The sequence below is a fragment of the Euprymna scolopes genome, chromosome 1, assembly GCF_053919585.1.
Source record: "Euprymna scolopes isolate OS-2025 chromosome 1, ASM5391958v1, whole genome shotgun sequence".
NCBI lineage: Eukaryota > Metazoa > Mollusca > Cephalopoda > Sepiida > Sepiolidae > Euprymna > Euprymna scolopes.
In genome coordinates, this window is record NC_136482.1 from 169,305,106 (window position 1) to 169,315,462 (window position 10,357).

Here is a 10,357-nt window from a genome sequence, read left to right on the forward strand (position 1 = left end):
TATATATATATATATATATATATATATATATATATATATATATATATATATATATATATATATATATATAAATAAAAAATCTTTCGTTTTATATATATATATATATATATATATATATATATATATATATATATAAAACGAAAGATTTTTTATATATATATATATATATGAATGATACAATTGTCTTTACATAAGCAGTAGTGTGTTGCTACACAGCCATGAGCATGTTTCGGTCTACTAGTATTTACTAACTAGAGACCTCATCAGGCAACAACCTTTATTTTCGAAAACTGAATTCCGTTTTCGAAAATAAGGGCTGTTGCCTGATGAAGTCTAGTTAGTATATACTACAGACCGAAACATGCTCATGACTGTGTAGCAACAAACTACTGCTAATGTAAAACAAATGTAACTCGCTCTACTTCTGTATTGAGCACTCTCGTATGAACCTCGTTATATTTTACTGGTTACCCTACCTTTGGAAAATAGCAACCTCGAATTCAAAAAAGAAAACACGGTCTTATGTAATTTTGGTACCGCGCTGAAATAATAACGTTACTATTTCGAAAGCCATTCTTAACATGGGGAGGGGAGGGTAATGTTTAAAAGTAATTTCGGGGGTACTTAAAAATATATAAAAATTTATTTTCTTTTGGAGGTAGGGGAGGCTCGTTTTAAAACTATATCTACCTCAGTATTTTCTTTAATTTTCGGACAAATTTTTGTTAAAAATTATTTACTAAGTAATGTCGAGTGCGACATTACTTGTTATTTTTTTTTTAATTAAATAAACTTTTTAAAATAAGTTGGGTTTTTATTACTGTACACATAGATTCGAAAAAGTTGTCAAAAAACAAATATAGAACAAATAAATGTTATCAAAGGCAAGATAAGTTACTTTTCTACCTAACTGGATATATTTTTTGTGTTTTTATTCAGTGTAACATGTTTATTCAGCTCGAAAAACATGCAGTGTTTACCGATGTATTGGAAAATTCAAAATGGCAGCCGACTCTCTCTCGGAGAGGGTACGTTTGGGAAAAGGTATTATAAATAATAAACTAGACAAAATACTGTTAGAAAACAACCGAATACATGTCAACTTATGTCACGATAACATATATTGAGCGAATTTCTTTTTCGAATCTATGTGTACAGTAATACAAACCCATATACATTTTTTTTTCTTTTGGAGGGTGGGGGGGGCTCGCGTTTTAAAACTATATCTACCTTAATATTTTCTTTAATTTTCTATTTTTGAGCAATTATCCTCCTAAGACGTGATCCTCTTATATCGGACATTTTTTTGTTAAAAAGTAACACTCGACATTACTTTTTCTTTTTTTTTAACTAAATAAATTCTTTAAAATAAGTTGAAAAACCAAAAACTTTCAAAGCTAGGTAGAAAACGAAAACTCAGAAAAATTAATTTAATTTTTTTAAAATAACAGTAAACAAGTAAAAATATTTAAAAAAAAAATATTATGAGATGTGTATTCTCTTTTCGGTCATATACAATGTGTTTTCAATCGATATTTATTCAATAAGGGACCAGTTTTCCTACCTAGCAAAAGGGAACGAGTTTTCCGGGGTTGAGTTTTCCGGATACGAATTTTCCGGATACGAGTTTTCCGGATACGAATTTTCCGGAGACGAATTTTCCGGAGACGAGTTTTCCTAAATTCATATTAGGTGTACTGTATCAGAAATTTGGAGGAAATTTTGACACCCCTAACAGAAAACTGCGAATACAATATAAAAAAAAAAAAAAAAACTCGTAATTTCTCTTTTTAAAGTGGGTTGTTTATTTTCTGTATGGAATATACTTCCAAAGTGAACTATTAAATTTGTTTAAAAAATAATAGAAATATTATTTTTTATTTTTTTTTTTAAACCGTGTTTACAAAATGTTTACAAAATGCCGGCGTGCCTTCAGGCAGCCATTTTTTTACCTAATAAAATCAATAGAAGTTTACGAGTTAAATATTTTTCAATTTTTAAAATTTAAACATCTATCAAAATTTTTCTAGAAGTTCAATTTTTACGATATTTTCAGAGTCAATGTTAAATTTTATGCGCTTTCCAATAAACCAAATATAATATTTTAGAGAAACGTTTTTTTTTCAATTCACCCCCCCCCCATTTTGAAATGTCCATTAAAATTTTAATAATTAATTTATGTGCCAAAGTTTTATACATCACAATTTGAAGATAAAAGATCAATAAAGAAAATATATATATATATATATATATATATATATATATATAGAGAGAGAGAGAGAGAGAGAGATATCATATATATATATCATATATATATATATATCCTATATATATATATATATATCCTATATATATATATATATATATATATATATATCCTATATATATATCTATATATATATATATATATATATATATATATATATATATCCTATATATATATATATATATATATATATATATATCCTATATATATATATATATATATATATATATATCCTATATATATCTATCTATATATATATATATATCCTTTATATATCCTATATATACATCCTATATATATATATATATATATATCCTATATATATCCTATATATACATCCTATATATATATATATATATATATATATATATCCTATATATATCCTATATATACATCCTATATATATATATATCCTATATATATATCATATATATCCCATATATATCCCATATATACATCCTATATATATATATATATATATATCCTATATATACATCCTATATATATATATATATATATATATATATATATATATATATCCTATATATACATCCTATATATATATATATCCTATATATACATCCTATATATACATCCTATATATATATATATATATATATATATATATATATATATATATATATATATATATATGAGCAAACAGTTAATGAAATATGTTAAAAAACACTTTGAAATGAGTTAAAAACATATTTAATCTGAAAAGGAAACACTAGATAAATGGATAGTCCTTAATCTGCAGAGTTACTAATCCAATACACCATTCGAGCAGCCCTTCCATCTACAATCATATAACTAGTAATAATGATGATGATGATAATAATAATAATAATAATAATAATAATAATGAGAATAATAATATTTCTCCTAACAACCATCCTAACACTAACAACACTCATTATCCCCTCCAAAATAGTTCCCATACAGACATTGTCCCACCATTTGTTGAACACTATGAACAAAATTCAAACTATTTAACTAATACAAATCAGCAAATTAATATTAATACCAGACCTCGAGCTTTTAATAAAGTACATACATATATCGGCGCTACTTCAACATTAATTAAGAAAAGAATATCAAACCACATTTCTTCTTTTAACAACCATAATTCTAATAATAACCAAGGAACTTCTCTAACCACTTTAATTAAAAAACTTAACTCTAACAATACTCCCTTCTCAATCAAATGGACTATTATAAAAAAAAAGCTGTCTTATACTCCAGGCTCTAAGTCATGTCGCCTCTGCACAACCGAAGCTATAACTATAATTACTTCCCCTCTAAGTAACAATATAATAAATTCTAAAAATGAACTGATCTCTTTCTGTAAACATAAGTCCAAATTTAATTATGCCAATTTTGAAATTACATAGTTATTACTTTTACCCTTTATATAGATATAAATTTTTTTCCTTTAACTTTATCGTTTTTCGACATACTTCTTAATACTTTATAATTTAATAATCCTTTATTTTAATCCTTTATCTCTTCTTTGTATGGCCGGTTTTTTATCTTCATTTTCTGTTTTATTTATTTATTTATTTATTTTTATCTGCATTTTCTGTTTTATTCTTTAAACTTTCCTATCTATCTAATATATCAATATACGCACACTTTCATATCTTGTATGTATATTTACTTAAATTTTACTATATGAATTTACTTATTTTTTTATTTATTTTTTATATTTTGTTTCCCTGAAATTGCAGATAGCGGCTATCTTCTCCCCTTAAATAATTTTTATTTTTTTATTCTTTAATTTTATTCTTATTTTACTTTATTTTATATTATATATTATATTTTATTTTTATTATATGTCATTTTTTATTTATTTATTTATTTTCTATTTATTTATTATATATTTATTTTTTTATTTTCCTTTTAATGTCGTTTAACAATTCTTGCTGACAACTTTTTTTTTTTTTTTTTTTTAAGTGACCTGTACATTTTCAGTTGACCTATATCATTTTGCCCTATATATATTTTCGCGCTTTTAACATTTCCTGTCTGGGTCAGTTTGACTTTTGTTTCCCTTTATTTTATTTTATATTTTATATTTAACTTTATCATTTTTTTTTCTCTCTCCTTTCTCTTCCCAGATTTTTTTTATTTATATTTATGTCTCGGAGGTAGAGTGAAAAGCACATCTTATTTTTCTTTTATTAATATCATTTTTTCCTTGTACACACTTTTTTGTGAATTATTCCACGGATTTCTGCGTTTGGATTATTATGGACCATCTTCTTCCAATGACGGGATTTCTTTGGATTTTACTTGTACAAATGGAAACTCTGTTAACTTTCTTGAAGTTTTACATTTGGATTTTACCGTCACTGGATTTTTTATCTTCCACCAGACTATCCATTAATGTATAATCACCTTTTTCTTTACCATATTCCCTCTGCTTAACTTATTTTGTTTTCAAGTAAGATCTTTGACTTATTTGTTGTTTCATCAAATACTTCTGCATGCAAAATCCGATCCTGCATTTTGCTAATTCCTACCCTCTGATGAGAAGGAGAGTATTTCTTCGAAACTCCGCGGATTAAGGACTATCCATTTATCTAGTGTTTCCTTATCAGATTAAATATGTTTTTAACTCATTTCAAAGTGTTTTTTAACATATTTCATTAACTGTTTGCTCATATTATAAGCTCTATTTCCTATTTGGTATTATCGAGCTTTTATATCTGGCTGAGATAATTTTATAAATATTAATTCTTTAATATTTATAATTTACTTTAATTTTACCATCTTGGATCATTTTGGTAAATTCAATTGTAATTTTCATTTTATATATATATATATATATATATATATATATATATATTTATATATATATATATATATATATATATATATATATATATATATATATATATATATATATATATATATATATATATATATATATATATATATATATATATATATATATAAAGTACGATTGTTGAATATTATTCTTTCGATTATTTTAGTTTTGGGGTCGCAATTAAAAAACAAAAGATTAAAAAGGAACGAAATTTAAATTCCCGTTCCATTTTAAAAACAACCGTAAAACAGAACATTCTCCGCAAGTTTTAACTAAGTTAGCCCTAAATTCGACATAAAATTCGAACAAATGGCACTGAAGTTCGAAAAGTGAAAATGAAGAAACCCGGGAGTTACATCGGCCAAAACGTAGTGAAAATAATAACAAAAATGAGAATCAGGTTTCGAGAATCTTTTTCTTTTTTTAATTTTTTTTTCGTTAACTAGTTTCATTTTTAACCTTCTAAAAACCAGTTATATATATATATATATATATATATATATATATATATATATATATATATATATATATATATATATATTATTTCCTTAACACTCCTCCTTTTTTATGCTCTATTTTTGTTTTAAGTCATTCATTCATTAACCATCTCGTAAGAAGTTCTGTCGTCATGTCTTCAACCTGCCAATCATATTATTATATTCCTTCTTTTTAACGTGAGAACGTGAATCACCTCCCCCTCTTTTGTAACAGTTTGAGCGAGGGAGTGAGTAAGAGAGAGAGGGAGAGCGCGCGAGTTGTTCATTTCTCTCTGGCCCATCGTAAATACCTGATGATGTTGTTACTACAGCAGCAAGAAATAATACATCAACAACAGTGACCCTTTTTATAGTGTGAGTACTAGCATCCTTAAGTATTACCGTCATTGATATTATTTTTAAGAATTGTTATTATATCCAATTTATTTTATATTAATTCAAGTGACCCATTTTATAGCCATCAAAATGTTTTTGTTTTCGTTACGTTCATTTTCTTTTTTTTTTCCTATTTGCGCTCGCTGGCTAAAATATGGTGGGGGTGAAAACGGAAAATATACGAAAATGAAATATTGTTAAGTTATTTATTTATTTATTTTTATTGGAAGCTAACAGAATTGTTAAAGTCTTTATTGATCGTATGTCTTGTTTATTGTTTGTCGCAATCCAAAAATAGCTCGCGATGATGACGACGTATTTCCTTTTCTAATCATTTGTTTAATATAACAACAAAAAATCTGTGTGTATATATATATATTTATATATATATATATATATATATATATATATATATATATATATTTGTTTGTTAAACTTTAAATATTTTAAATTGAGAGATTTTTTTTGTTTGTTTGTTTTCTAGTAGAAAAGAGAATAATATTTTTAAACTTAAAAACTTTTTATTAAGTAATTCAAGTTAATTTACCTGCCAGTGCCACTGCCACACATTGCAGTAAAGTTAGGCATAAGGTAAGCTTATTGAGGGGAATTCGCCCGCCACTTTCTCTTACCCACCTCCAAAAAAAAAAAGAGAGAGAGAGGGGGGGGGGATTCTATAAAGGTCCAAATTTCCCGGAGCATTTTGTTTTTCTTTTACTGTAATTACAAAACGAAAAAGTGTTTTTTTTTTTTTTAAAAAGAGAGTAAATTCTTACGACCCCACTCCACTCCCACTGCCCCAGCGTATTATAAGCACTCCAACCTCCCCATGTTAAGAACGGCTTTCGGAATAACCTCCCCTCCCCCAATTTCGAAAGGCGTTCTTAACATGGGGAGGGGGTTATTCCGAAAGCCGATCTTAACATGAGGAGGTTGGGGTGTTTTATAATACACTGGGACAGTGTGGCAGTGGCACGTCGTAAAAAAATGACAAAAAAAAAAAACGCATACAACAAATAAATGCAATCAAAAGCAACATTAATTACTTCTACCTAACTGGATAAGATTTTAGCGTTTTAACTTATTTTAAGGTGTTTATTCAGTCTGCAAAACAAGTGTTATATGAGAACAAGAAAATAATGGCCTATACGAAAGGGTCGGGGGTCACAACTTTGGAGTCTGGATAATCGCTCAAAAATAGAAAATTAAACAAAATATTAGTAAAAACCTACCGAAACCCATTCAATAAATGTTACAGTAACATTTATTGTGTGGTTTTATGCTAGTCAGCATACCCCAAATGACTGGCAATATGAATAAACCATCCACCCCCTCCTTAAATAGAAGATAATACCTGGGAGGCTGACCTTCTAGGACTAAACGAAACTCTGTGCTCTTCTCTGATATGAGCTTCTTGGGTGTTTCTGTGCTAGCTTGAAAGAAAGGCTTAAATTTTATTTTAAGCTGGTATGATTTTTATTTATTTTCCTTTCTTTCGATAAAAAAAAGTATTTTACGATGGACTTTTAAAAGAACGTCACAAAAACAAATAATGATACGCCTTAAAAAAAAAAAAAGAAAAAAGAAAAAACTACGAAGGACTCGCTTCTTAGAAATTATATATAATTAAGTCAAAGTTTAAGTACATGTTTTATTTTGTTGACTTGCCCAAGGTCTGCTCGGTTAAGGTTGTTGAGTGATATTAGAAGGCCATTTGTTGTTGACCGAATAAATTCCTCCATTTTTCTCTTCTCTCTATCATCATTCATTCTTCGTCAGCATTGTGTACAACACATCCTAATTTATCCTCTTTCTCGGCCTTTATTCTGCTGATTGGTGATATTTCCCCATATTTTTCAAGTTAAGAAACTCTAAAAACTTTTGGTAGAAAAAGCTTTAAAGAGTGAAAGTGTTTTATTTTTATTTATTATTTATTTGTAATAAAAGAATTACAATTAAATATTGAAATTGTCTGTCTTCCTACGAGCGCAGTTAGATTACAAGGTCGGTTTTTAATGGAGAGGGTATCCTGCTCCCCTAAAGGGGGTACTCTGGATTAGTACGAAATTAAATCTGCCCCAGCAATACACTTCGGGCCCCAACCCCCAAAAAATTGAAAATGTAATAAAAATGGGTATTGTGCTTTTTTTTTTTTTTCTTTTTTTTTTTTTTTTTTAATACTATTTTCAAATTAAAATCAATTTTTACGGTTTATTTTGTTCATTAAATTATTAGGTGAAAGTACAAAATAGTTTTGAAAGTATTCCCCTCCCTATGTTAAGAATGGGTTTCTTAAATAATAACGTTAACATCTCATATCGTCAAAATGTCTGGATATATATTTTTTAAGTTTAGAAAAGATTATTTTCCGTGTTAGCCTAACTATAAGAAACACTTTTTCTTTATTTTTTTAAGCAAATAAACACGGTATAATAATAACAATAATAATAATAATAATAATAATAATAATAATAATAATAATAGAGAGTACTTAAATGAAAGTGCGTTTGTTTATTTTTTGCGTAAGCTTAAGAAGAGAGCGTCAGCGTCAATGTCCAGAAAAATTTCTTATTTGCAAACGATCTCAATTATTGCATGTCTTTTATTTATTGATTTTTAAAATAAATTCAATATTATTAATATGCTTACAAAATTCTTTCTTTGTGAATCACAAAATAAAAAAAATAATAAATTGCTACGCAGTGTTGATTTAAAAACATTTTTCCACCACAATCACACAAAGCACCTGCGCTTTCTTTGTTTGGATATTTTCAAAATTGCATCTTTATAGTTGTTTTTTCTTGCATTTATTAAATAGAAAAAAAAAAAAGGTGCTTTACTGCATTTGGTTGAAGAAAACAAAATATATATTTTTTTTCTTTTGTTGCTTTAATACTTTTTTCTTTGTTATTAAGATTCGGTTCTACTCAGCATTTTAAATGAGGTAAAGAAAGAAAAGAAACCCGCAAAAATGAATGGCCTTTTCTTCTTTTATGTAATAGTTGTATTTTCGTTGTTTTCCTCGTGTCTTTCTCGCTTGTAACCAGGTCATGATAAGTCAATATACCAATAAACAAGCAACTATCATTTAAGAACGCTTGCCTTTATTTTAGAACTAAGAAAATAATAATAATAAAAAAAATCAACTGTTGTTAATATTTCCGAATAAAAGATGATGTATTCTTGCTCTTCGATCTCTAAGGTCGGAGGGAGGTGGAGGGTATCGGCACGTGATCGTGACGAGTCGGGAAGAAATGTCACCCTTCTTTTAGAATTGATAATCAACAACAACAAACACTAAATAAATGAGACAAAGTATTGTTTTTGGTATTTTTCTTTCTTTAAGGGACAACGAGAAATTCCTTCTGTCTTTTCCCCAGTAATAATATGGGTGATTAAATATTGACCAAACTATAATTCTTCGCAACAAGGTTGTGAGTTTTTTTTCTCTATATTTTCTTGTGGCGAAACATTAAACAAAGAGATTCCAGAGGCGGAACTAAACTGCGATCAAGTTCAACATATATATATATATATATATATATATATATATATATATATATCTTTGTTTTCTCTTCTTTATTTGCACGCGCAAAAAAATATGTCTGTTTAGTTTTGGTTAGAACACGGAACTCTCACAAAATGGGTCACTTGTTTAAGGAATGCGTTGGTTGGAATGTTTTGTTTTTTGTTTTTTTTTAATTTTATTTTATTTATTTATTTCTTTACTTAATATATTTTTTATATTCAGAAGTTTTACTTGAACCAGTTTTTCCCCTTCTATTTTTAATAAGAAAATAACTAGTAATATTTGCTAACTTTCAATAAAAACGAAATAATTAACAAAGAAAACTTTAGTAACATTAAACTTTACTTTTTCTTTCTTTATTTTTTATTTAAAAAATAAACCTCTTTTTTTTTCTTTTTTTTTTTTGACAAAGTAAATAAAATCTCTTGTTCGAAAACTGGCATCGAATAGTTTTAAACTTTCCATATTGAATTAAAAAAAAAGTAATAAATAAAGTCTATCTTTAAAAGTATACCTGGAAAAAAAATGTCGCTTATTTAACTTTTAAATGTATTCTTAATTTTCTTAGAATTATTAACCTTCAAATTTTCATGGAAATTCAGGACGTCTGTACTCTCCAAAAATTACTCAATAATTCGTCATTCATTCATAAAAATGTTCGGTATTTTGTGCCTTTTTAGTACACTATTATTGGTGAACGCCCTTTAATTGCATACAAGAGCCTAGTTGACCCATTTTACCCCCCCCCCCTCCATCATCACTACAACAACTATGGATGCCCATAACACTTTATAGAGTAGGTTGATAATTAATAAAAAAATATTATTATTATTATTATTATTATTATTATTTTTATT

The 10,357-nt window shown here is 26.8% G+C and overlaps 1 protein-coding gene across 1 annotated transcript in view; it reads left to right on the forward strand.

Moving 5' to 3' along the window:
* The first annotated feature begins 5,688 nt into the window (after positions 1–5,688).
* The window catches only part of LOC145277069 (uncharacterized), a 123,353-nt gene continuing 118,684 nt past the window's right edge, over positions 5,689–10,357 (forward strand). Inside the window, exon 1 of the mRNA XM_080128734.1 lies at positions 5,689–5,950. The gene's annotated coding sequence lies outside the window, so the exon portion shown is untranslated. The remainder of the gene's footprint in view (positions 5,951–10,357) is intronic.